Source organism: Bos taurus, chromosome 5 (genome assembly GCF_002263795.3).
Source record: "Bos taurus isolate L1 Dominette 01449 registration number 42190680 breed Hereford chromosome 5, ARS-UCD2.0, whole genome shotgun sequence".
NCBI classification, from domain to species: Eukaryota; Metazoa; Chordata; class Mammalia; order Artiodactyla; family Bovidae; genus Bos; species Bos taurus.
Window position 1 is genome coordinate 32647501 of NC_037332.1, and position 27850 is coordinate 32675350.

At 42.5% G+C, this 27850-nt stretch overlaps 1 long non-coding RNA gene across 1 annotated transcript; it reads left to right on the plus strand.

The window, feature by feature from the left end:
* The first annotated feature begins 66 nt into the window (after positions 1-66).
* Positions 67-27649, plus strand: LOC112446682 (uncharacterized). Its single transcript, XR_003034721.1, has 2 exons — positions 67-1093; positions 27541-27649. It is a non-coding gene; the product is annotated as an uncharacterized lncRNA (long non-coding RNA).
* Positions 27650-27850: the final 201 nt, after the last annotated feature.

Below are 27850 nucleotides of genomic sequence, written 5' to 3' on the forward strand. Positions count from 1 at the left end.
ACTAAAGATCAAAGGTCCTGAGTGCTGCAACCAAGACCCAGTGCAGCCAAACTAAATATTAAAAAAAGTTTAAAAAAATTTACTGGATATTAGCATCTTCATGAGAATGAACTTGTGAGCATCTTCCATCTGGGCTAGCCAGTGTCCTTAGGGAGCCAAGGGGATGGGTGTTTGGTTTTAGGGAAAGGTTTAGTACTGAATATGTGCCAGATACAGAGCTAGGGGTTCTGGACCTTTTTGCATTTTAATTTTTTTCAACACTGTTCTCTTAATGTTAGACTGGCCCACTGGGGCACACAGAGGTTAGGTACTTGCCTGAGGTCTCTCTGTTAGTGATAGTAAGGCTGGAGTTCGAAACCAGTGCTGCTTCTACAGCTACACTGCCTTTCCACACAACATGACATCACAAAGGGGTGGGGTGGTGGTGAGAAAGGTAGGAAAAAATGACAAAGATGTAGAGTGTGGACGTCAAAGTTCACTTAGGTCACAGTCACACTTTGGGTTGACCCTGAGAAGAGTACTGCCTGTCTTGGTCAGGCTTTGACCGTATTTTGTGTGATCCATCCAAAGCACTTGGAAGACTAGAAGCATTGTCTGGATAGGCTGATAAAATTCTCAGCAAAGTAAGAATGTGCCAGATGACTGTTTCAAGTGGCTCGCATGCTTGCTTCCCACTGTGAATCTGTGCCTTGGAGATAATCAGAAAACCTTTTTCATCAGATGGCATATCACAGATGAGAAAAGCAGTGTGAAGGAAGCGAGTCAGGCAAACAGTCAGGTGTGGACTGGCTGAAGCCCACGGTCCCCATCATTGGGAAGGCTGATGCCACGCTTTGCCAACTTCCCTTCCTGCACATACTTGGGGATCCTGGAAGCAGCAAGCATGGCTCTGCAGAATCGGCCACCCAGAAATGAGACCTGCCCTCCACAGGCAAGTGGCATCCTCTCATATGTTCCATGCTTTTTATCCTCCGGAGATCGAAGAGGATCGGGGATGTAGCTGACAAAGGAAGCTGTTGTGCTGGCTGTGGATAGGGGCATCGCACACACACCCCAGCAATGACACACCCATCTCCTACTCCTTGTACTACAGGTGCGCAACAAAATGCAAAAGACCTTTGATTTGTGGTTCTCCCTTCTGCTGTGTTTCTGGGATTTCCAGCCATGGGCAGGCAGCGGGGGTGGGAGGAAGGACACTGCACTGCATCCTGGGTGGATACAGGATCCACCATCTTATACCTCCTTCCTCAGAGCCCGAGGGTGGGTATTATTTTCTCCTTCAGTGACTGTTACGTGTACCTTGAACACATCACTAAGCGCTGTAGAACCAGTGGTAAAGGAGAAGTTGGCTCTTTATTACACTGGCAATAACACCTCACTTCCCACATCAGGTGTAGTCTCCTTGTTCATGTCACTTTAGCCACACGAGCCTCCTTTCTGTTGTTTGAACATACCTTAAGCCTTTGCCTGGTGCTGTCTTCACCCCTCATCTTGCAGGTCTCAGCCCAAATGTTAGCTCTTCAGAGAGGTCTTCCCCACTGAGACTGAAGTTACTTTCTCCTTCCTGGCCACACACCTGCTTTAGTCAATCTGTAGCCAGCATATAGGGCTTCCTCAGTGGCTTGAGGTAAATAATCTGCCTGTAATGCAGGAGATACAGGAGCCAGGGGTTCAATCTATGGGTTGGGAAGGTCCCCTGGAGGGGAAATGGCAACCCACTCTAGTATTCTTGCAGAGAAATCCATAGGGTCACAAAGAGTCAGACATGACTCAGCACAACTAGCATATTCACTTTGTTTATTGCAATCTTAGCTTTTATCACTTTTCAGTTTATCTTTCCCATTTGTTAGTTATTTGTTTCTTGTCTATTTTCTAACCTCTTGAATGTTAGCTTCTTGCAAATGGGACTTCGCCAGTTTTACTCCCAGCACGTAACTTAGAATACTCTGTGGTAGTTGTTCAATAAATATTTGTGAATGAATGAGTGAATGACGTGGTCGCCGCCTTCATGCTTACAGTCTGGAGAGGTGAGATAGCATCAGAACTTAGGCTTAAGAGTCAGGCAGGAGTTTGAATCCCAGCTCTGGCACTAATGACCTAAAGTCTCAGAACTTTAGGTTTTTTCGACTTTAAAAGGGAGATAATGTTAGCCCTTACTTTGTGGAGTTGAAGTGAGGATTAAATGAGATAATTCCTCGAAAGTGCTTGGCATTGGGTTTGCAACAAAGTGATAATGTTGTGTTCTCTTGTTGCTGTTGTTCAGTTGCTAAGTCGTGTCTGACTCTTTGTGACTCTGTGGACTGCAGCACAATAGGCTTCCCTGGCCTTCACCATCTTCTGGAATTCGCTCAAACTCATGTCCATTGATTTGGTGATGCTATCCAACCATCTCATTCTCTGTTGCCCTCTTCTCCTCCTGCCCTCAGTCTTTCTCAGTATCAGCATTTTTTCCAATGAGTTGGCTTTTCACCTCAGGTGGCCAATCAGGTTCTATTATTACAGGGAACAAATCTATAAATGTAAAGAATGCAATACAATTAATAAGTGAGATGAAAGAGGAGGTAGAAGGCAGGCTGCCTCATGACATCTAAGGTGAGACCTGTTCAGACAGATATCATTGATGAGCCTCGTCCATCTAGTTATGCCCATGACTGAAATCAACAAACCACTCTGAGGGAGAGACCTCAGAGACGAGGGTCCTCGTTGGCATCACAGTACCAGACGGATCATACCCGAGCTCCCGTCCACTTAGCTACAGCCCAAGAGTCAGGCTCTTCATTACAGTGAGGCAGCAGCCCCAAAGCAGTGAGTGCACTTTGGCTAGGAATGTGCTGAATGACTTTAATAATGTGATGTTGTTGGGATCACTTTCTCTCATTTGGAGTCTGGGTCACATACTGGAGGAAGCATACTAACACTTTATCTGCTGTCAGTTCAGATTTCATGCTTCCTTCTGCACTCTATCTAAATTAAATCTCACTCCACTGGGGAGCCCTCTGGCTTTTTTGCTCCTATTTTTGGAACAGTAGTGGAGACTTGGATCTCCCGCCTCCAGCTCCTGCTGCGGCCTGGACTTCCCCAGGCTCTGCCTGCTCTGCGTGCTCAGCCAGACCACAGTGGCTCTGAGAGTTTGTTTTTCTTTTTCCGCCACCAAGAAATTGTTCAGTGAGTGCCACCAGCGGTGTCTCAAAGTTAAGCCTTCATCCACCAGCAGTTCTAGGACCTCCCCCCAGCCAGGCTATGAAGCCAGGGATGCAAGGACAGCATTTTGCCTTTCGTGCTTGTCTGGATCTTTTTTAGATGGGTAAATAAACTCCCACAAAGAATGACAAGAAACAGCAGGCTAGAGATCTGCAGGGGCAGTAATGGATATGGAAGTTTGGATTAATATGCTGGATTGAAAATATTGCCAAAGGTCAGCTATGGACAGTCGTGGACCCTGTTGCTATTTTCAGTAACACGTGGGTAGAGCTGGGGTGGAGATAGGGGTAACTGATGGTGCTTTATGACTGACTATTGTTGTTGTTGTTCAGTTGCTAAGTCATGTCCGACTCTTTGTGTCCCCATGGATTGTAGCACTCCAGTCTCCTCTGTCCTCCACTATTTCCTGGAGTTTGCTTAAATTCATGTCCACTGAGTCAGTGATGTCATCCAACCATCTCATCCTCTGTTGCCCCCTTCTCCTCCCACCTTCAATCTTTCCCAGCCTCAGGGTCTTTTCCAATGAGTCAGTTCTTCACATCAGGTGGCCAAGTGTTGGAGCTTCAGCATCAGTCCTTCCAATGAATATTCAGGGTTGATTTCCTTTAGGATCAACTGGTTTGATCTCCTTACTGTCCAAGGGATTCTTAAGAGTCTTCTCTAACACCATAGTTCAAAAGCATCAATCCTTTGGCACTCGGCTTTCTTTATAGTCCAGCTCTCACATCCATACATGACTACTGGACCTTTGTTGGCAAAGTGAAAATTCTGCTGTTTAATATGCTGTCTAGGTTTTTCATAGCTTTCCTTCCAAGGAGCAAGCATCTTTTAATTTCATGGCTGCAGTCACTGTCCACAGTGATTTTGCAGCCCAAGAAAAGAAAATCTGTCACAGCTTCCATGTTTTCTCCTTCTATTTGCCATGAAGTGATGCCACAATCTTAGTTTTTTGAATGTTGAGTTTCAAGCCAGCTTTTGCAGTGTCCAACTTACACCCTCATCAAGAGGCTCTGACTATAGTTACTAGCTACTAGAAACTGTCAGTGTGTTTTACAATTTCTAGGTTCATTGGGTTGCCAACATTGTACCTCTAGTTTGACTTTTCTTTTTGTAGTTGCCTACCATAGCATTTTCCACCCTAATCTAATTTATTCTAGTGTCCTTGGTGGCAGGAACAGGTTTTTTTTCCCCAATAGATCCTCACACCAAGAACAGTGCCTGGAGATTTTGGGTTTCCATAAATGTTTGCTGAATGAATGAATGAATGAATGTGCTGCTGCTGCTGCGTCGCTTCAGTCATGTCCGACTCTGTGCGACTCCATAGACAGGCAGCCCACCAGGCTTCCCATCCCTGGGATTCTCCAGGCAAGAACACTGGAGTGGGTTGCCATTTCCTTCTCCAATGCATGAAAGTGAAAAGTGAAAGTGAAGTCGCTCAGTCGTGTCTGACTCTGTGCGACCCCATAGACTGCAGCGCACCAGGCAAAAGTACTGGAGTCGGGTGCCATTGCCTTCTCCGGAATGAATGAATAGGCAAGCTATTAGTAGTTAACCCAGGACCTGATAAAGATCTGTTTTTCTCGTCTGGATCATTGTGGTAACCCACTTCCACAATGGCCCCCAGTTGAATTTTCTTTTTGCTGAAGAACATCCTCTAGTAGTTTATACAGAGACAGAGAGTGGGTGGTAAAAACAAAAAGCAAAAAATGATTAGTTTTTGTATATTTAAAATCTGTTTATTTTGCCCTTATCTTTAATGATCATTTAGCAGAGTTCAGTCGGTAGAGCATGGGACTCTTAATTCCAGGGTTGTGGGTTCGAGCCCCATGTTGGGTGGTTGCTCTTCCGTGTTTACAGGCTTCCCTCGTAGCTCGGTCAGTAAAGATTCTGCCTGCAGTTCAGGAGACCTGGGTTTGATCCCTGGGTCGGGAAGATCCCTTGGAGAAGGAAATGGCAACCCACTCCAGTACACTTGCCTGGAAAATTCTAGGAAGAGAGGAGCCTGGTGGGCTGCAGTCCATGGGGTCACAAAGAGTTGGGTACGACTGAGTGACTAACACTTCACTTCACTTCATAGTTTTTATTACATTTTCTTTTAGTACTTTGGAGATACTACTCTATTGTCTTCTAGCTTCCATTGTTGCTGCTGAAAAGATTGAGCATGGATTATATTCTGGAGACAAAGGGGAGCCTTTAGAGGGATTTGAGTTCAGAAGTAATCTGATGAATCTGCCTTTAGGAAATTGGTCTGGCTGCAGTGTATAAGATGATTATATTAATTCTAGTTGCAGAGTTGTAGACTGCAGTGTATTGAATGAAAAATCATGTCATATAAACATTTTATTACAAAACCATAACTTTTACATTATGTTGTGATAGAAGAATATTTTAAGATAACAACAAAATGTTTCCCCTCCTGAATTTCCTTCTGTCTTTTTTTTTCATTTAAACAATTAGTTGGTCCTGTGCTTCTTGCACAAGGATGAGAATGCGATAGAGATATACAAGTGTGGAATCTTCTTGACTTGTGTTTTCTAAAGTCTAAACTCCAAGGAACAGGGAAGTGATTCTGAAGAACAGATGAAAGTTCCTGGTCAGACACTGAAGGGAGGTGTGATTTCTCAAAGATTAGAAAAAGTAAATTTCTGCCTTGTCCCCAGGGTGGGCAGAGAGGGTGAGAGGTGGTGAAAGCATAGAGAAGCTGCACCCTGCTTCCCAGTCAGAGCACACAGTCAGAGCCTGCAGAGGCACCAGGCTTCCAGGCTCAGCAGAAGGAGGATGTGGCCTCCGGCAGCTCCCCAGAGGCCTGGGACCTTGTGTCACTGCAGCACCAGCGCCTGGGACCTCAGCAACACCCAGTGAGAACAGATGACCGGCTCACCAGAGGGAGCTCTGCCCATGCAGCAACCTCATGCTGGGTCAGATTCTGGGAGGGGGCTGACTAGGGAGCTGATGCTTGCCATTGTGTCTACTCTCGCACTGTGACCTCCCTCACAAACTGCCGACACCAGAGGTGGGCGTGTTGTTCCCCACACCAAGCAATTTCCTGACACCAGCAGGGTGTCCTACAAGTTAACTGAATTCAGATCCTGCAGATTAAGGGTTTGGTCCCATGGACAGAGGAGCCTGGGGGGCTACAGTCCATGGAGTGGCAAAGTGTTAGACACGACTGAGCGACTAACACTTTTGCTTTTCCCATAAGATTGCCCTCCATCCACTTCAGATGCCAATCCAAGTGGGTGGTCCCCAGGTTACCCACAACTTCTGTCTGACTTGCTACAAATCAGGGGTTCCCATGACCTCTTCCTCCTTGGATATGGGTATTTGCTGGAATGGCTCATAGAACTCAGGTAAACACTTACTTACTTACTTACTTTGTTGTTGTTCAATTGATAAGTTGCGTCCAACTCTTTGAGACCCCATGGACTGCAGCACACCAAGCCCCTCTGTCCTCCACTCTCTCCAGGAGTTTGCTCAAATTCATGTTCATTAAGTCAGTGGCGCTAACTATCTCCTTCTCTGCTGCCTCCATCTCCTTTTGCCTTCAGTCTTTTCCAGCATCAAAGTGTGAAAGTGTTAGTTGCTCAGTTGTGTCTGACTCTTTGTGAGTCTATGGACTACAGCCTGCCAGGCTTCTCAGTCCATGGAATTCTCCAGACAAGAATACTGGAGTGGGTTGCCATTTCCTTTTCCAGGGGATCTTCCCGACCTGGGGATTGAACTCGGGTCTCCTGCATTGCAGGCAAATTCTTTACCATCTAAGCCACCAGGGAAGCCCCTCCTGGTATCAAGGTCTTTCCCAGTGAGTTGACTCTTCCCATCAGGTGGCAAGAGTATTGGAGCTTCAGTTTCAGCAACAGTCCTTCCCGTGAATATTTAGTGCTGATTTCATTTACTTACTTGCTGGGCTTGCCTGGTGGCCCAGGCACCAGGAAAGAATCTGTCTGCAATATAGAAGGCAATGGCACCCCACTCCAGTACTCTTGCCTGGAAAATCCCATGGATGGAGGAGCCTGGTAGGCTGCAGTCCATGGAGTTGCTAAGAGTCGGACACGACTGAGGGACTTCACTTTCACTTTTGACTTTCATGCATTGGAGAAGGAAATGGCAGCCCACTCCAGTATTCTTGCCTGGAGAATCCCAGGGACGGGGGAGCCTGGTGGGCTGCCGTCTATGGGGTCACACAGAGTCGGACACGACTGAAGCGACTTAGCAGCAGTAGCAGCAGCAATACAGGAGGCCCAGGTTCAATCCCTGGGTTGGGAAGATCCACTGGAGAAGGGAATGGTTACCTATTCCAGTATTCTTGCCTGGAGAATTCCCATGAACAGAGTAGCCTGGCAGGCTACAGTCCATGGGGTCGCAAAGAGTTGGGCACAACTGAGCGACTAACACAACTATCGCTCACTAACACTGAGCAATAAGATAAAGTGTATAGATGAACAGCCAGATGAAAGGATCTATAGAATGAAGTCTTGGGTGGTCCAAAGCACAGGATTTTCCTTCTCTGTGGAGTGAGGGGGTAATGTGAGACAGGAAGGGGACAGGGCACAAACTTTAAAAGAATGACATCCACTGAGGATATGAAATGAACTGGTAAGAACCAAGTAGGTCTAAGATGGCGGACTGACCGACTTCTGCTAGACCTTGAGCCTTATTATAAGCTCATTGTGACACATCGGCAAGCTAAATGACACACCCACAGGCACCATGACAGGTGTGAGGCGGACCACAAGAGACCATAAGAGGCCCAGCTGGAAATCTCCACCCCTTCCCTGAGGGAATTATCCTCCCACACGTTAGCCTATTAAATTACCCAGCCCATAAAAGCTAAACACCCCATTTTTGGGGGCCTCTCACCTTCTGAGATGGCCCACACTCTGTCTGTGGAGTGTGTATCTCCCTGAATAAACCTTCTTTCACTTTACTACGGCTTGCTCTTGAATTCTTTCCTGTGTGAAGCTAAGAACTCACACTTGGCGGCTGTCCCAGGGACTCGCCTGAGACCTGGGTGCAACCTTTCTTTCACGCCCCACTTTCTTTCCTACAACACTTCCAGTATGTGACGTGAGTGTGTTCACAGTCTGGAAGTGCTTCAAATTCCATGCTTTGGAAGACGGGCATGATCAATTCTTAACTCCATTTCCAGTCCCTCTCTCCTCTCTGGAGAATGAAGAGGTGGGACTGAAAATTCCAAACTTCTAATAATGGCTTGGTCTTTCTACTGACCAGTCCCTTTCCAGAAGCCCACCCAGAGTTGCCTCATTAGAACAGAAGATACGACTATCACTTTGGAAGTTCCGAGGGTCGTGCATACAGGTGGGTCCAGGGCTCAGTGGCTTAGGTCGTTTACCCACCCCTTTGGTGGTGTTGAGTGCAGAAGGGCCTGTGCAGTCCTCTGCTTTTGCTCCCAGCACCCTGTTTTTTCCTCCCAATTCTTTAGAAGTTGCAGTTGGGTTTGTTTTGGTCTTTTTGTATCTTGGTGTCCATACTTGGCTCCAACTGTGCATGCAGGCTGTTATTTTTAGTCCCTTAGAGTTTCTCTGAATTTTGTTGCTCAAGGAGATGTTTGTCCAGCTTCAAGCATTGCAGCAAAGGGTCCCAGGGCCCAGTCTGTCTTAGGTTTGAAAACTGGAAAATACAGATCGGCAAGATAAAATTATATAAATTTATTTAATATAAATTTCTCCTGGCACAGGAGGCTTTACAAGGAAATGAAGAATGCTACATAACGAAACAGTTAGACTGAATATTTTAGTGCTGGGTTTGATGAAGAATGGATAGCCATGGAGAAACAGGATAGGTTAAAGAGCATGAGGTGGGTATAGTAAACAGGGGAAACTTGGTAAGACCTACTTTTTAGGGTTCTTCCTAGGATTCCTTTGTCTTCAGAGATCAGGATGCTTCTTTCCTTTATATAAAGGGTTTTATGGCCTGTTTCAGGGGGAAAAGATGGGCAGAAGGCCAAAGTGGCCTTCTTGCTTCTTTGGTTTTTACATATTTCTTGAGCTTAAAACACTCAATATACAAGGGTGCCATCTTGGGGGTAGTGTGTCCTGAACCCTGTCATTACAAATGGTTGAGATGATTTAGAATCTGTAGACCTATGCACTGCTAAGTAGTTCTGTAATAGCTAAGTCTGTGTGGAGTAAGATGAACCCAAGTTTTAATTCTTCTACTTAATAAACATGTATTCTTAGATATCCATAAAATGGGATGTTTATGGTACCTATTGAAACTGTGTACATGCCCCTGTGTCCTTGTCTTTTGAAGTAAAATGTTGACTCAAGAGTTAATGATTAGGAAATGTGCACAGAAATATTCCAAAGAATAGCTGTTGGACTAAGGAACTGGTAACAATTTAGACTATAATTCTGTCATATAACAGAATCACCAAACCCCCCAGTTCCCTGAAAGATATAAAGGCTCAACACACATTCCTAAATTTTTACAGAAAGCAGATCCCCCTCCAGATAGAGCATAGACTCTAGACTGGTTGAAACCAGAAGGTTGATGATGCTTGAAACTTCACCTTGATGCCAACCAATCCCAGAATTGTCCATGAGTTGTTCATGGACACTATAAAACTACTCACTACCCGCTCCTGGGTGGGTCGCATGGTCTTCAGGGCATTAGCCCACTGCAGCCCCCTTAACCTGGCAAAGCAATAAAAGCTACTCTTTTCTACTTCAGCCAAAACTCTGTCTCTGTGTTTCTATTTGGCACCAGTGAAGACGAGCTGAGTTTTGGCAACATTACCTCATAGTGTACTTACAAGGCTTCATCGAGCTAATGGATGGAAGGTGCTTAGCTCTGAGCCTGCTACATGATAAGTGCACAGTAATGATACTTAGTTCCCACTGCAGTTGTGCAAATATGATGTAAGATCATCAAAGGGAATCAAGGTGACTTGGAAGTGGGTCATAGAACCAAGGATGACTTAGTGCTTTCTCTGCTCTCAGGGCTGAGGGGCAGTTTCTTTGCTTGTTGTCAGTTATTGGAAGGGGGACATAAATTGTCAAGTTTAGAAGGAGAAGAAATTTACAAAACTTTCTGAGTGTGTTAAGAGACAGAGATAATACCTCTGTGATCATTTTTGACGAGTAAAAAGTTTTCCTGAATCTCAGTCCATTTTATTAGCTCAGAAGAAATCAACAGCTGATGCCTACATTTTACCCCAGGTAAAAACATCCCTCCGACACAAACTGTGGATTCACTCTAGCCTTAGATGTATCGCTAGCCGGAGGTTAAAACTCGTCCTGCTTGAAAGAAACAGACCCAATTTGGGTCACAGCATCAGTGAACGGTGAGCTGGCCCTGCCCGATTTCTTCAGATTCCTGAGCACAGAGGGAGAAAAAAAAAGAATTAATCAAACAGAACTTGTCAGGGGAGTTTCAGGAGGGGCTCTGGTCCCTTTTAATATAGGCAAACATTAAGATGTAACCACACAGAAAGGTAGAAATAAAAGCTAGATATTAATGACAGCAGCATCCATTTTAAATAATTTTTTGAACTTGTTTAAGAAATAATGAATATTTGTTTCACTGCCTCTCTTGTACTATCTGTGTTGACTTTTCAGGGACCTCAGAGATTTAATGGAAGTCAACTGATAAGCACGTGATTAAACCATCAGACCCTGTAGCCATCAGATAAATGGAAAACCCAGCTTTTCCCTCAGCCAGTTCTCTGTGGCCCCCACGCCCACCTTGACTTGAGGTGCGGGTCTCTTTATGATGTTCTTTGTCTCTTTTCCTCTTTCAGTCTTTCTCTCTGGTGTTTTCTTTACCAGGTTTTTCTGTCCTAAAGCTTTCAAAACCCAATGTCTGTGTTGCTCCCTTGTAAAGTCATTTTCAGTATTTGGTAGGCTTAATTGCTAAAATAATTATGTTATTCCCTGAACTGATGTGCTGCGGTGTAGAGTGGAATGAAGAAGTGAAAATCTGTCTATGATACTTGAAGGGTGATAAACAGATTTACATCAATCAAGCTGCATAGTCTGAACGGACACATAAGATGCCCCTGGGGAGTGACTGGTTTTTTACTTTCTTTTTTTTTTTTCACTTGAAGTACTTGTCATTTCTTTTCATTTCATATTTCTTCAGAGGCAATCAAGGCATGTTAGTGAATATAAAATGCAAAAGTCAAACATGTCTTTAAAAAGCAACTGTTTTGACATAATATAGCCTGTAGAAGTGAGATGCATTTTTCTTACCCTATGAGAAACATTTGCTAATGTAGTAGCCTTATTATGTAAGCCCATCTGCATATGCAGTGGTAAACAGTTCCTTAATACCATCAGTCTGCTTATGAAATAGAATTACAGGTTGAAAAAGAAATTATGCTTTCTGTTAAAAATACATAATTTTCTCCTTTCTTGCTAATGGTTCCTGTAGTTCAAACTCCAGGGTTGTCTGCGAAGTCTCCTGCATACGTTTGTTTGATTTCTCCTGTGACACTCTGTAGATTAACTTGTTCTCATGCCTCTTCCAGTTTGTTCTTATCTCATTTTCTCTTTCTTCTCCCGGAAAAATCATTTAGAAAATTTGTCATTCGTCAACATGTGTTGACTTCTTTCCATTATAGGCTCTTTGTGGTTTGGGAATTGGAGAGATGTGAATTAAGCAGTGGGAGAGGCAGCCTGTGGAATGAACCAGGCTGACCTGGTCTAGCAGGCTGATGTAACCACATCAGTCACCTTTATCGCCCTCTCTCTCTGCTTCCTCTCTCTGTCCCCACCCCTCCTCCCACTACTCCCAGTACTTTAAACCAAGGCAGTAGAGCGAACATGGACCCTGGCATCAGGTAGTCCAGTCCTGTCTTTGATTTCTGCTGCTGCTTAAGCTGTGTGGCTGGTCAGGCACTTGGTTCTGTCGGTCAGGGTTTTGTTAGCTGGGACATGACCGTCTGCCCCACCTTGCCTGGCCAATTTTGGTTTATGCTTTGTGTCTCGTCATCCTTATTAATAATATCTCCTTTCACTGTCTCAAGTGCCCTGAGAGATTATATGGTGACCCTAAAAATGAGGATAACTGTTATCTCCCATTGTTGTATCGAGAATGACATTTCAAGTGTCTACTGTGGTGTCTGGCACATAGGTCCTTGAGATGGTACTTTTCATTGTTAGTAGTAATTGTTTGAAAGTGTGCTCCACCCGACCTCAGTGCTTTACTTGGTGTGGTGAGTCTGGACAGGAGCTTAGAACTGAAAAGTTCATTTCCATTTTATATTCTTGAATCTTTAGGTTTTATGTTTTATTTTAGAAATGGAATTAACTCCCATCTAGGGTTTTTAGGCTCTCAGTTAAAGGTAGGGCTCACCAAATAAATTTACCAGTGTCAGAAGCAGTAATGATGAGCTGGAAAAGTTGAAAAAGAGGAGAAATGAGGCACAATATATACAGAAAAAAGTGCTGTTTAAAACAAAACAAAACAAAAAAACCCAAAGCATTTCAGGGAAGGGTGGAATTAATCATAGGCATAGATTGATTTTTCAAAAGTAATGAGCTCTATGGGTAGAGGCTGAAGGATGAACAGCCTCTGGTAACAAAATTCAGAGGCCAGAGGTCCTTGGAAAGATGGGTGGGGGTCTTAGTAGGGAGAGGGTGTCCCAGAGATACCCAAGGTAAAACAGGGTTTGAGAAGTTTTCTACAGTGAAAATGACAGGGGAATTTATGGAAAAATTTGCTAGGGAGAGAACCAAGGGTTGGCCCTATCTGTGTCTTTCCTAGAGTCACGAACCAGCTGTCAAGCATGTTAACTACACACCATTAAGTGCAGACCCTGGATGAGGCCCCAGTAAGGTGGGGCTGTGACTCCTGACCCCTGCCTCAAGGAGCACAGACCATGGAGGAGAGATGCACGAACAATGGCAGCCCTCCGTCCTGTGGTGCGGGTGTGCTGGGTGGGCAGGATGGATGCCCTGCTGCAGCAAACAGCCTGAGACCCTCCAGTAGCTCACCACATACACACGTTTCCTTCTTCTTTTAGAGTAGTGGGGTGTTGGGAAAGCAGTCCTCATGGCTCCAGTGATCTCCATGACCTTCAAGTTCTCTTCTGGATCCTCTGTCTGCCTTCATCAGATGGAAGAAAGAGGACACTGAAATGTTGTGCAGGAAGGTTTTCTGAGCCAAGTTTGGAAGTGGTGCCCACAAGCTGTTTGTCATAGCTTAGTCACACTGGCTCATGTAATGCTGTGGCCAGGCAGCCACTTTCTGGCGATAATTCTACAGTATGGAAGAGGAACATTAGCCTTTGGTCAACAGCCAAGTGTTTCTGGGACTTATACAGTGAGGAGGAGTGTAGTGGGAACTTAGAAGCAAGAGAAATGCAAGTGTGTGTGCGGTGAGGGGTGGGAGGAGGGAAGGGAAATGATAGTAAAAGCCTCTCAGAGGATTAATATTTAAACCAAGTTTTGGAAGATCATTAGAATCTATATCATAAAGAATAGTGGGGAAGGACAGTTTAAGTAGAAGAAACAGCATGTACAAAATCACTGTGGCATTCATTTATCCATCTATGCAACAAATCTCTGTGACATTGCCTTAAGGTGCCAAGAATCATTCCAAATGCTGGAAAATGGCACTATACAAAAGACAGACAAGTTTCCACTCTCATGACCCTATATTTTAATGAAGAGCAACAAACCATAAATAAACAAGCCAGTAAGTACACAACTCAAATCATGACGTGTCGTGTCGGGGAGCCTCAGCTATTTAAGTAGGGTTGGGGCAAAGGGTGGAGGGTGAAGGTGGGTTGAGGCTATCATTGTAGAAGACCCTGCTTCACAAAGGTAGGATGTTGGAAAGGGAAGCAGGCTTTTCAGTGCTTTTGTGGCAATCTCAGGGTATTCCATTTTGACTTGAATCCAGAACATTTGGAGGTTTGCTACTGCTAAGTCACTTCAGTTGTGTCCAACTCTGTGCGACCCCATAGACAGAAGCCCACCAGGCTCCCCTGTCCCTGGGATTCTCCAGGCAAGAACACTGGAGTGGGTTGCCATTTCCTTCTCCAATGCGTGAAAGTGAAAAGTGAAAGGGAAGTCGCTCAGTCGTGTCCGACTCTTAGCGACCCCATGGACTGCAGCCTACCAGGCTCCCCCATCCATGGGATTGTCTCAAACATACTTTTAATGCCATTGTCATTTTCTATCTCAAGCAGTTGATCCTCTTCTAGTATGGACAAAGTCGATTTGCCTGGCTTATTCACAAATGGGTTGTGGATCCATTCCTTCCAAGTTCGGGGGTCTTCTGTGGTTGGGAAGTAATGCTTAAACTCTGAAAGCTAAAATAGGTGATCATGTGCCAGTTGCGAGAAAGCAAGCCCTGGCTCAGTCTCTTTCAAAATCTCTGCTAATATTTGAAACATGTCAGAATCCCAGTGTTCATGCATCACCTCCATAATTCCAGTTTGGCTTTGAATGCAGCCACTTAATCTGCCAATTTGAACATAGTTGTCCTTCTCCCCTAAAGTGACAGCTTGAATTCACTGAGTAGGTTGCATATGTCACACAAGTAGGCAAGTTTTGTGACCCATTCTGTGTCACTGAAATGTGCTGCCAAAGGTGACTGTTTTTCTATTTTCTAAAAGAAATCTCTAGAGCAGCTCTCTTAACTCAAAAACCCTGGCCAGTGATCTGCCTTCAGAAATCATCTCACTTCTGTGTATAAGAGAAGATGTGTGTGCTCTGCGTCCATCTCCTCACAGAGCTGCAGGAATAGATTGAGTTAAGGGTATGCACTTCAGTGTAGTTGGTAAATTTTAATTACATCTTGCAAATTGTTGTTAAGTTCAGGGGACATTTTTCGGCCAGCCAGCATGTCTCAATGGATGACACAGTGCATAGACTCACATTCAAAAGCAATGTCTTTGACCTGAGTAGTGAAACCAGAAATCTGTCCAGTCATGGCAGACACTTGGTCTGCTCTGACACAAAACAACCAATTCAGTTTTCCTGATATGTAAGGTTTGTATAGTTAAAGCTATGGTTTTTCCAGTAGTCATGTACAGATGTGAGAGTTGGACCATAAAGAAGGCAGAGTGCTGAAGAATTGATACTTTCAAACTGTGGTGCCAGAGAAGACTCTTGAGAGTCCTTTGGACTGCGAAGAGATCAAACCAGTCAATCCTAAAGGAAATAAACCCTGAATATTTGTTGGAAGGACAGATGCTGAAGCTGAAGCTCCAAACTTCAGCTCTAAGCTCCGAAGCTGAAGCTGAAGTTTTGGCCACTTGATTTAAAGAGTCGACTCACTGGAAAAGAGCCTGATGCTGGGAGAGATTGAGGGCAGGAGGTGAAGAGGGCAACAGAGGATAAAATGGTTGGATGGCATCACAGACTCAATAGACATGAGTTTGAGCAAACTTTGGGAGATGGTGAAGGACAGGAGAGCCTGACCTGTTGCAGTCCATGGGGTCACAGAGAGTCGGACATGACTGACTGTTGGAACAGCAACAACAGTCATTCAGAGGCGAGTAGTTCTGCAGCCGTGGTGTTGGGTGACATCAAAAGTTCACATAACATATACTCGTGCACATTCTCCTGAAAAATATATTGCATAAAAACAAGTATTATTGCCTTGTTGTCAACATTGGTAGACTTGTCAACCTGGGTTGCATACCATGATGACTCGTTAATCCTCTCTAACAATTGTGCCTCAGTAGCTTCTGCTAGCCCATCAATTCACCTAATTATGATGCCAGCCAAAAGAGGAGCACAGGCCTCCTTCTGAACTGCACCCTTTCCTAAAAGTCCACAACCAATGTTCTTAGCAGCAGGCAGGATCAACTCTTCACCAATAGTAAAGGATGTCTTTGTTTTGGCACTGTGGTCAGCCACTAAGAATGATGCTCTCAAGCACAGACACGTTTGATGAAGTAGTGGCCTTCAATAATTGCTTCTTTTCTTCATGTTGTTTTCTTTCAAAAAACTCTAAAGCCTTATTTTTTAATGCAGGGTGCTTGGTCTCCTTGTGGCAAAGTAGTTTTGAAGGTTTCATTGGATAGCCAGCCGCCACATATTATACAACGCATACTTGGAGAATGTGAATCACCTGTTGCAATGAATCTGTAATTTAAGTAGAACTCTGTTAGCAGTCTTAGAGTCTTCTGCTATCTATCTCCTCATTGGGTCATCCCCCTTTTCAAAGAAGCTCTCCAGTGACGTTTGTTTTTTATCATTTTGGCTAGGGTTAGCATGTGGGCTTACCCAAACTGTGACAGAGACAAGTGTGCACAGTAGGAAAGAGACATGGATGGAAGCGGTAGATAAAATAATGGGCGGGCCACTCACAGGGTAGAATAATTGTCAGAATCTGACTTAAAGCCTGCCACCAGATGCCTAAAGCCTGCCAGCAGATGCAGCTTAATTGTCACTTGCCACTCACTGATAGGGTTTTGATATGAGTCTGCAAGTAATTGATTTATTATGGTCTCTGTGCAGTCAAACCTCTCTGCTAATGATAATTTGTATTTGCAGCTGCGCCCCAGCGCTAGCGTTACCACCTCAGCTCCACCTCATATCATCAGACATTAGCTTCTCATAAGGAGTGCACTCAGTTGGTAAAGAATCTGCCTGTGATGCAGGAGACCCCAGTTCGATTCCTGCGTCAGGAAGATCCACTGGAGAAGGGAAAAGCTACCCACTCCAGTATTTTGGCCTTGAGAATTCCACGGACTAAATCCATGGGGTCACAAAGAGTCGGACACGACTAAGCGACTTTCTCTTTCACTTTCAAGGAGTCCGCAGCCTAGATCCCTCGAGTGTGCAGTTCACAGTAGGGTTTCTGCTCCTATGAGAATTTAATGCTACCACTGATCTGACAGGAGTCAGAGCTCAGGCAGTAATGCGAGTGATGGGGAGTGGCTATCAATTCAGATGAAGCTCCACTCACCCACTGCTCACCTCCTGCTGTGTGGCCGGGTTCCTAACAGGTCATGGACTGGTGCCGGTCTGTGGCCCAGGAGTTGGGGACCCCTGCAGTAGATCACAGAATTTTGTAGTCACATATTGTATTTGTGGGCTCTCAGAGGTTGGTAGAGGTCAGTGGTGCACTATGCAGGCTGGTCCATAGTGATACAGAGAGAGAAGAGAAATCACCGAGAAAAGGCTGGCTTGTATGAGCTCTTTATAATTGAAACCTCCCACTTCTTACAGCCTGACAGATACTTACTACACTCTAATATGTCACAGTGTTGGGTGACTGGAAAGGCAGTAGATTAAGGTTCAGCGGAGCAAAGTTTGAAATCAGACTTGGGTTTCAGCTTGGAAAGGCTCCCCAGAACTAACAGTTAAATACTCATGAATTTTGCAAGGTGCATGTTAAACCACTGCTAGCTTGAAATCAGCCTCAGTGTGGGAGTATTTACACCTTGGAACTCGACAAGTATTACAAATCAGGCTTCTATTTATTTGTTCATTTGTTTATTAAATTAAACATATTTTTTATTGTGGTTAAAGCCACATAACATTAAACATAGTATTTTAACCATATACAACTGTACAGTTCAGTGGCACTAAATGCATTCATATTGTTGCACAACTCTCACCATCGTCCATTTCCCGAATTTTTTACCCTTCCAAATTGAGATTTTGTCCCCATTAAACACCAGCTGCCCATTCCCCCTTCCTACCGTCCTACTCCCCAGCCCCTAGCATCCACCAGTGTGCTTTTTGACTATGAACTTGACTGTTTATTTTTGCCCAGTGAGCTGGTTTCCCAGCATGCCCCTGGAAGTCAGCTGCTACTTACTAAGCTGCATGACTTTGGGGGAAAAAATGTAACATTTCCCAGCTTCATTTTCTCAGCTGTAAAATGGTGATTCAGTTCAATGCTAATTACCTGTAGCATATCTAGACTGCTAAATGAAATGATGGGTGGAAAGCACTTTGTATAATGTCGATTCCATATTAAGAGCTCAAACCATGGTTACTCTTATGGTTGTTGTTACATGCTGTTAGATAACAGTACCCACATATTCTGAGCACATAGACTGATTTGCTTGCACAGTAGATGTTATTATCTCTGACTTAAGGTGGCAAAACTGAGGTCAAAGAGATCAAGTTACTTGCCTGAGACTGTAAACCTAGAAACTGATGGAACTAAAAGCTGCCAGATAGCAGAGTGCATGCCCTTTGCGGAAAGTGCAGATTGCCATCCTGCATCTGTGCTGGTTGCTAGTGGCTCTTAAAGTTGCCTGACCAGGATACTGGCCCAGGACAGCACAGGGAAATGCCTGACAGCCTTCTGTGGGCTCACCTGTCTGAGCCAGGCTGGAGCCAGAACCATACCACCCACCTCTTTCTTTCCAGGTCACCACATTTCATTTTCTTTCATCTCTCAAGATGACAAAACATTCAAGTTGTTGTTGTTCAGTCCCTAAGTCATGTCCAACTCTTTGCCACCCCATGGACTGCAGCATGCCAGGCTCCTCTGTCCTCTACTATCTCTCAGAGTTTGTTCAGATACATGTACGTTGAGTCAGTGATGCTATCTAACATCTCATCCTCTGCCATCCCTTCTCCTTTTGCCTTCAATATTTCTCAGCATCAGAATCTTTTCCAATGAGTCTGCCCTTGGCATCAGATGGCCAAAGTATTGGAGCTTCAGTTTCAGCATCAGTCTTTCCAATGGATATTCAGGGTTGATTTCCTTTGGGATTGACTGGTTTGATCTCTTTTCTGTACAAGGGACTCTCAAGAATCACCAGTTTGAAAATACCACTTAGAATTCTAGCTAGCATCTTTGATTTGGAACTAAACTAAAAAAAAAATAACAATGGATAGTTTAGAACTGATTCACTATTCCATTAGAAGTGAATAAATATATTGGGGGGAATAGGAAAGAAAAGAATATTGAGGTGACATATGAAATTATTACACAGAACAGCTTTCCTGAAGACCAGAGCTGCAATCTTCAAATGTTTTTAAGTTAACTGGCAAAGGATGTGAACAAACATATCTGCTTTGTGGCTGTGGCTCCTGGTGTTTTTAGCATACAATTTTATAGCAACTCTTTGCAGTAGAAACATGGCTGTCTTCTAAGACTTAAAATATTTCTCAGAATAAATATGATCATCAAGAGGGAAGGAGATGGTTAAAAGGAGAGTTTAGTTTCCTAAGGCGTATCATTAGTGGCAACTGTTTAATGCGTAGGAACTCCCTTAGGGAGAAAAATGGAATGACAGTAGTCAAGGCAGAACATCATGCTTATCACCTTCTGGATTCAAGTGATTGGGCTCTAACCTGAATGCAATAAAAATTTCAAAGAAGAAGTGAGTTGCCAGAAGTGCATCTCCTTAGATGTGGAAGGAGGAAGGAGGGGCATCAGAGAGAATCCATGACCACTCTACTCACTCCGGATATCCTGGAAATGAGACAGATGTGCTGCTGAGACAGGGGTGCAGAGGGTGGGGTCTGCTCCCTGAGCAGCCCCACATGTTTCTGTGGAAGGAGCTGAGCTCCTACCCTAGCCCTGGGGAAGCGAAATGATCAGGTACTCTGGAGACTTACTTGTTTACTTAATGAAGCTGAGCAAAAGGAGGCAGAGATCAGAAGCCAGAAACAAACATTCCTTTAAAGTTCAAAGTATCCAAGAAAGAAAGATCTTTTCCATTTATGCTGTGTGTGTTTATACAGAAGTGGCATGGTAGATATGAGTGTGAATTTAATGCATGTTATTAATCAATTGCTTGTCTTTTTTTATTTTTGTTTTTGTTTATTTATTTTTGTTTTATTCTTTTTTCCAGTTTCATTGAGGTAACTGACATACATGTGTGGGTTTGTGCTCCATTGCTTCAGTCGTGTCTGACTCTTTGTGACCCCAGGGACTGTAGCCCGCCAGGTTCCTCTGTCCACAGTGTCATGGACAGTGGGTTGCTATGCTCTTCTTCAGGGGATCTTCTCTACCCAGGTATTGAACCCATGTCTCCTGCATTGCAAGTAGATTCTTTACCACTGAGCCACCAGGGAAACCCCTAATTGACACACAACATTGTGTAAATTTAAGGTATACAGTGTAGTGGCGTGACTTACATGCATCTTGTAGTTATTATCACAATAACTTTAGTGAACATCCATCATTAAGCAAAATAAAAGGAAAAAAGGGTTTTTCCTTGCAGTGAGAACTCATGGTTTACTCTCTTAATAACTTTCATATGAAACATACAGCAGTGTTGATTATATTAATCATGTTGTACATTACACCCCTAGTGTTTATTTATCGTCTTCATTTTGTGTATTTATTTATTCACACTCATATTTCTTGAGTATCTATCCCTGTGCCATCAACTAGGCTTAATTCTAAGGATCTGAAGATGAATAAGGCATAAGGTTTTATCTTCCAAACTCAAAAGCCCAGTGGGAACAGTCATTTAAACAGATAAATTTAATCCAGTAAGATAAGTGCTAATAGATGTATTAATATGTACAAAACGCCAGAAGGAACTGTGCTAAGACCAGCTCAGTGAAGTTGGGCAAGCGATGCTTCATAGCAGAGATGATAATTGAATAAACTGATCTTCCCTTGTGTGTCTAAACTCCAATGAAAACCAATAAACATAAACAATATTTACCAGTTCAGTGCTTCTTACTAACTACACAGACCACAGAGGACAATGGAGCCGTTTCCAAACCTGGGACTCGTCAGATTTGCTTGTGGGGCTTAACAGAATTTCTGTGACCTTGACATATGAAAAGACTCTCAACCACACTCACATCCACAAAAAAATGAGAATTACTTGTCACATTGATGAAAATCCAAGACCCATTCTATTTGTGAGGCTGTCAGAGAAACAGGTCCTTTTGTATACTGGTGGTGGGAATGCATTGACACTATGCAGGGGAATGTAGCAATACATTATGGGATAATAAATTAAAGAAGCACTTCTTCTTTGACTCAGCAATTCTACTCCTAGAAATGTATTTTATGCATTGACATGCATAAGTGCAGAGTGACATGCACAGTTCGTTTTGATTTTCTTTTCTTTCTCCTTTCCTCCATCCCTTCTTTTGCAATTTTTGAGTATCTGTGGGAAGGGACTTTGAAATTATGTGAATATTCTGTTTCTCATTAAACTTTTGATTAAGTAATTAATATCAAATTCTCTATTTTATTCATGGATTATACTTTTCCTATCATTACTTACTTGGAAGCCCAAATTGTCCCAGATTGGACTAGTAGGAGACTCTTTCTTTATAACAATAAATTATGCTTTATTTTAATTATGGTTCCTTTCTCTATTCATATAAAACTTGTAGTTGACCAATTAATTTTATCATTTAGTTCTACCCTTATGTAAAGCTTTTATCCTTATTGAGCCTGTCTCTTCCACAAGATGGTCTTCAAAGGCAATGAACATATTGCAAAATAATATTAACTTTTATTTACTGCTTACTAATGCTAGGTACTACTATATAGTATCTAACATATTCCTAGATGCTTACTATTTATCACATATTAGGGAAAGATTATATATTAAATAGCATAGTATCTATGAAAATTTAGGAAGGAAATGTAATGGTTTAGGTGCGGGCTTCAGAGTCAGTAGGGTCCTCTTTAAGCTGGCTTCTTTGTCGTTTTGAGATGGTGTCATTGCTTTCTGGCACAAGATATTCTAATGTTGGACTTGCCCTGCCCCAGGCCTGGGATTGATCACTTCTCCAAGGATCTCTGGTTCCTTTTTGTGGTGAATGGTGTTTAGAAACCAAGATTTATGTGCTAGTTGTGCCCATTCCTGTTGCGGTGGCACTGCTCTCAGGCTCTCTCGGTGAAAGGATGGATATATATGTGTGTGTTTGTGTTTATACATTTACATTTGTATTTATTTCTATGTCTATGTCTAAATTTCAAAACTAAGTTCACCTTGATATCTCCAATTTGTGTCTAATATCCCAGGATTCATTCTAGTTTTCTATTTTTTATTCTAGTTTAATTATTTATAACTCCCTTCTCTGACACTGAGAAACTTAACTCTCATTTTCCTTAATACAGTCATGTATTTGATCATTCCACCTGGTGTAACCCATCTCTGCCCCCTTCTCTGTGAAGATGTTCCTCTCACTCCGCCTGTGCTCTGATACTTGTATCAGTTGGAACCACTGCGCAGAAGCCCTCACCTTGCTGGGGTTCCGGCACCCTGAACCAAGTAGCCCTCCAGGTGAACCCCTGCCTTGCCTGCTCAGGCTCTGATGGCCCGTGCCCAGGTCCTGCCATTCGCAGATGCCCTTCTTACCCCACCTGAGCTGTGGGCCCCTGTTATGGGCCATCACAGCTATGCCTACCTTCCTCCATAGCCATCTGCTTTACTCTGCTTAAGAGTTTTAGGACCGAATAGTTCAGAAAGGCAAGGTCGGGAGGAAGAAGTAGAGGAAGAAAGAAAGAGCAAGAATGTAAACAATTTTCTTTAAAAAATTACAAGAAGGAAGAGACAGAGATGGAATTGTCTCATGTACATTTTGATTTAATTCTGGTGTTTTGATCAAGTACATCTTTTAATATACAAAAAGAATTCTTAAAATAGAAAATAAATATAATTGTATATCAAATAGGTAACATACCAAGAAAATAAAATTATTTTAAATGCTTTAGAAGATAATATTTTAAAATTTAGTTTATTGAAGCATAGTTGATTTACAATGTTGTGTTAATCTCTACTACACAGCAAAATGATTCAGTTATGCATATATATGTATTCTTTTTCATGCCCTCTTCCATTATGGAAAAGTATTGAATATAGTTCCGTGTGCTATACATTAAAACATTGTTTATTCATTCTGTATGTACTAGTTAGCATCTGCTAATCCCAAACTCCCAATACATCCCTCTCCCATCTCCACTCCCCCTTGGCAACCATAAATCTGTTCTCTATGTCTGTGAGTCTGCTTCTGTTTCATAGATAAGCTCATTTGTGCCATATTTTAGATTCCACATGTAAGTGATATCATATGGTATTTGTCTTTCTCTTTCGGACCTGCTTCACTTTGTATAATAATCTCAAGGACCATCTATGTTGCTACAAATGACATTATTTCATTCTTTTCTATAACTGAGCAGTATTCCTTTGTATATATGTACCACATCTTCTTTACCCATTCATCTGTTGGTGAATGTAAATCAACATTTAGAACAACCTGAATGTTGTTTCATGTCTTGGCTATTGTAAATAGTGCTGCAGTGAATATTGGGGTGCATATATCTTTAAGAATTATAGTTTTCTCCAGATATATACCCAGGACTGCAACTGTAGGATCATATGGCAACTCTACTTTTAATTTTTTGAGGAACCTCCACACTAGTTTTCATAGTGGCTGTACCAACTTACATTCCTACCTACAGTGTAGGAGGATTCCCTTTCTCCATGCCCTCTCCAGCATTTGTTGTTGCAGACATTTTAGTCATGGCCATTCTGATTGGTGTGAGGTGGCACCTCCCTGTAGTTTTGATTTGCATTTCTTTAATAATTAATAATGTTGAACATCTTACTTGTGTCTGTTGGTCATTTGTCAGTCTTCTTTGAAGAAATGTCTATTTATGTCTGGAAGACAATATTTTAACATGTTTAGTAGAATATACTCTCAGAACAAAAAAATCTCAAATTTAATTCAGGATTTTAAAACAAATTATAATACTGCTATTTTAATTTTGAAACTAATTTATATTGTAAGATAAAGCAAAAAAGTGATATGTTAATGTTGTTAGCAACTAAATTTTTACTGTAAGAGAAAAGCAATGTTGAATATAAAAATAAAAAAGTTAAAGACTTTTGTTAAGTGTGAATTGGAAATTTCAGTATGAACATGCGATTAAAAAATACATATGCATGTATATTTCCACCCCCTCTATCCACTGGAAGGACCTAGAAGCAGCTCAGTAGCAGTATGTATCCCTAACCCCCAGATTTTGAACTCTAACCATTATTCCCACTGAAAGAAATCAGAGCTCTTTCAAGAAATGGCTGATTTGGGGTCAGAGTACAAGGTGAGCCTGAGATACATTGCTGTGTCAATTAGGGGCTCTCACTGACCAGAGATGGGACAATTTGAGCTTCAAAAAGAAAGACTGCAGTGAAATAAAATACTGAATAGATACAAATCTGCAAGTCCATAAAATGATACTCAGAAAAAAAGAAAACTAAAGACAAAACAAAACACCATTTGTCACCTACCCCTTACTCTGAAAACTGATAATTTAAATAAATGATTATTTACCTTGCCCTTCCAAAAGGAACAGGTGATGGGATAAATCTCCCTTTCTCTCTCTCTTTCTTTCTTTCTCCTATTGTCAGGTGATAAATGTAGAATGAATGATAGAAAACTCATCATATTGCAGCCTATAATGAAGTAACTGATTGAGGCAAGAATGATCAGTGAATGATAAAGCCATTATATATACACTAATGGAGAACTGGATGCTCCAATGCTGCTGAAATATTACTCCCCAGATTATTCAATGATTTAAAAAGAAAAATGGAACTTTATGATGGAGGCTTGAAGCTGTCTCTGGCTTACTGATAATGAGTCAATTAGATATGATGCATTTTGCAATGTGTTGCAATATTATACAGCATCAATAATGATATCTTGCCTAAAATGTTTAACCTGAATGTAATCTGGCCTCTAGCTCCAAACTGTAGTTTGCACAAAATGTGTGGGTAACTGGAATCAATTAAATGACACTGCAAATTTAAAACCTGGACAAATTTAGAGAGTAGACCATTCTGAGGAACAACTGGCCTGGCCAAAGAAATGGAAGAGGGGCGTTGTTCTGGGTTACAAGCGACTTATGAGATATAACAACCAAATATCAGTATAATGTGGGCTGGATCTTGGTAGGACTAAAGTGAGAGTAACATATATTTTTGGAGCATTTGACAAAATTTGAATATGGATCAGGCATTAGAGGATGACAAAGAATTTTAATTAATTTTGTTAGCTACATAATGATACTGACTTTAAGAAGAAAGATGTTCTTATTTTCATGGTGTCAGTATAACTTATCTAGAATACTTTGACAAAAAGATTGATGAGGTAAACATGGTAAAAATGTTAACAACTATTAGTCTAGGAAATGGGTATATAGATGGTATGTATACCATTCTCTTTTTTTCTTTACGCTTGAAAATATTTATAACAAAATAGCTAAAAACAATATTGATTCCTAGGTCACAAACCAGCCCTCAGTTCAGTTTAGTTCAGTCACTCAGTCATGTCCAACTCTTTGCGACCCCATGAATCACAGCACGCCAGGCCTCCCTGTCCATCACCAACTCCCGGAGTTCACCCAAACTCATGTCCATCGAGTTGGTGATGCCATCTAGCCATCTCATCCTCTGTTGTCTCCTTCTCCTCCTGCCCCCAATCCCTCCCAGCATCAGAGTCTTTTCCAATGAGTCCACTCTTCGCATGAGGTGGCCAAAGTACTGGAGTTTCAGCTTCAGCATCAGTCCTTCCAATGAACACCCAGGACTGATCTCCTTTAGAATGGACTGGTTGGATCTCCTTGCAGTCCAAGGGACTCTCAAGTCTTCCCCAACACCACAGTTCAAAAGTATCAATTCTTTGGCGCTCAGCCTTCTTCACAGTCCAACTCTCACATCCATACATGACTACAGGAAAAACCATAGCCTTGACTAGACAGACCTTTGTTGGCAAAGTAATGTCTCTGCTTTTGAATATGCTATTATATATATATAAAACATCCTCTTTACCTGTTCGTGCCCATACATGGACATTTAGGTTGTTTCCACATTTTGACAATTGCAAACGGTGCCTCTATGAACATAAGGGTACATATATATATATTTTTTTAATTTAAATTTATTTATTTTAATTGGAGGCTAATTACTTTACAATATTGTCTTGGTTTTGCCATACATCAACATGAATCCGCCACGGGTGCTCCCCATCCTGAACCCCCCTCCCAACTCCCTCCCCGTACCATCCCTCTGGGTCATCCCAGTGCACTGTAGCTTTGCCTGAGTATGTGCCCAGGAGTGGGATTGTTGGATCATATGGTAGTTCTATTTTTAGTTTTCTGAGGAACCTCCATAGTGCTCTCTGTAGTGACTTCACCAATTTACATTCCCACCAACAGTGTAGGAGGGTTCCCTTTTCTCCATACCCTCTCCAACATTTGTTGGAGAGGGTAAAATAAATTGTTTATTTATTTGACTGCTCTGGGTCTCAATTGTGGCATGTGGGATCTACTTCCCTGATCAGGGATTGAACCCTGGCCCCTTGCGTTGGGAGCCGAGAGTCCCAGCCACTGGACCAAGCAGAGTAATTTCTTATTTGTAGACTTTTTCAGTGATGGCCGTTCTGACCTGTGTGAGTGGTACCTCATTGTGGTTTTGATTTGTATTTTTCTAATAATTAGTGATGTTGAACATCTTTTCATGTGCAGAATAGGTCTCTTTAAAACAAACAAGCAAGCTTTTAAAAAATCATTAGTTAGTCACTCAGTCGTGTCCGACTCTTTTGTGACCATGTGAACTGTGGACCACCAGGCTCCTCTGTCTATGGGATTTCCCAGGCAAGAATGGAATGGGTTGCCATTTCCTTCTCCAGAGGATCTTCCCCAACCAGGGATTCAACCAGAGTCTCCTGGTTGAATCATTAACTATAGCATAAATGTGAAAAGCCGCATAAAACAGGTGCACAGTTTAAAGAATTGTTAGACAGCATGCCCCACCCCCACAGGAGTCAGGAGTCTTCTATTCCCCCGGCCCCCACCGCCCCATCACAAAGCGGCTCTCTGTATCCGCTCCCAGTATATTTAGGATGCTGTTAAGGATCAAAGACAAAGTTCAGAACCCTGCCCTTGATATTCTTCTATTACTCAATCCCGCCTGCTCCCCTCTGCCCCCCAGCCCCGGCAAAGTGAGATTTTACATTTTTCCTTTGGTTCTAAAGGTTTTTTGTCTCAAAGTTTTACAGAAGAGTACTCAGTTATGCATTATTAGATACGTGATTTTCACTTTATAATATCAAGGAAATAGAGCTGCTCTGGGGCAGACTCATTCCTTATTCACAGCTAATTCTGAGAACATAATGTCATAAAGGATCTTCAGATGCAAACACATAATTCTATCATGGTGGGATGAAGAAATTAAAACATTATTTAAAATAACCTCAGAGTCAACTTTGAATGAGTAAAGTTAAGGTCTCCAGGGACTGTCTGCAGAGTCATTATGTTGTAGTGATGTTAAAAGGTGGCCAGAGGCATTGCTTGTTACCTGGGATGGTTGAATCAAAATGAGAAATAAGTTTTCACCTTTTTTTCCCCCCTTAACACTCAGAGAACTTGAATCTTCTCTTTATGTGATTTCTTTTCTCTTTAATTTAGGTTTTCCAGACCCAGAGCTGAAATGGATGATGTGTTCCTTGCTTGTTCTCAGAAGGCTCAAATCTTGGTAACAATGCAGGGGTTGAAAAGTAAAGATACATGTGTCTCATTTGGAAGTCTCAAAGCTCTAATGCTAGGTGGTTTTTAATGCACGGTAATGTATCACCTTTACCAGGACATAATGTGCATTAAATAACATAATAAGCATGCACAGCAGCTTGGGGCACACCCCAGGAGTGCAGGAAGGGTTAGGGAGGAGCTGAGTTGGGTGGGAAGGATTCCAGACTGGGTGGAAATTGAGCTCTTCTTC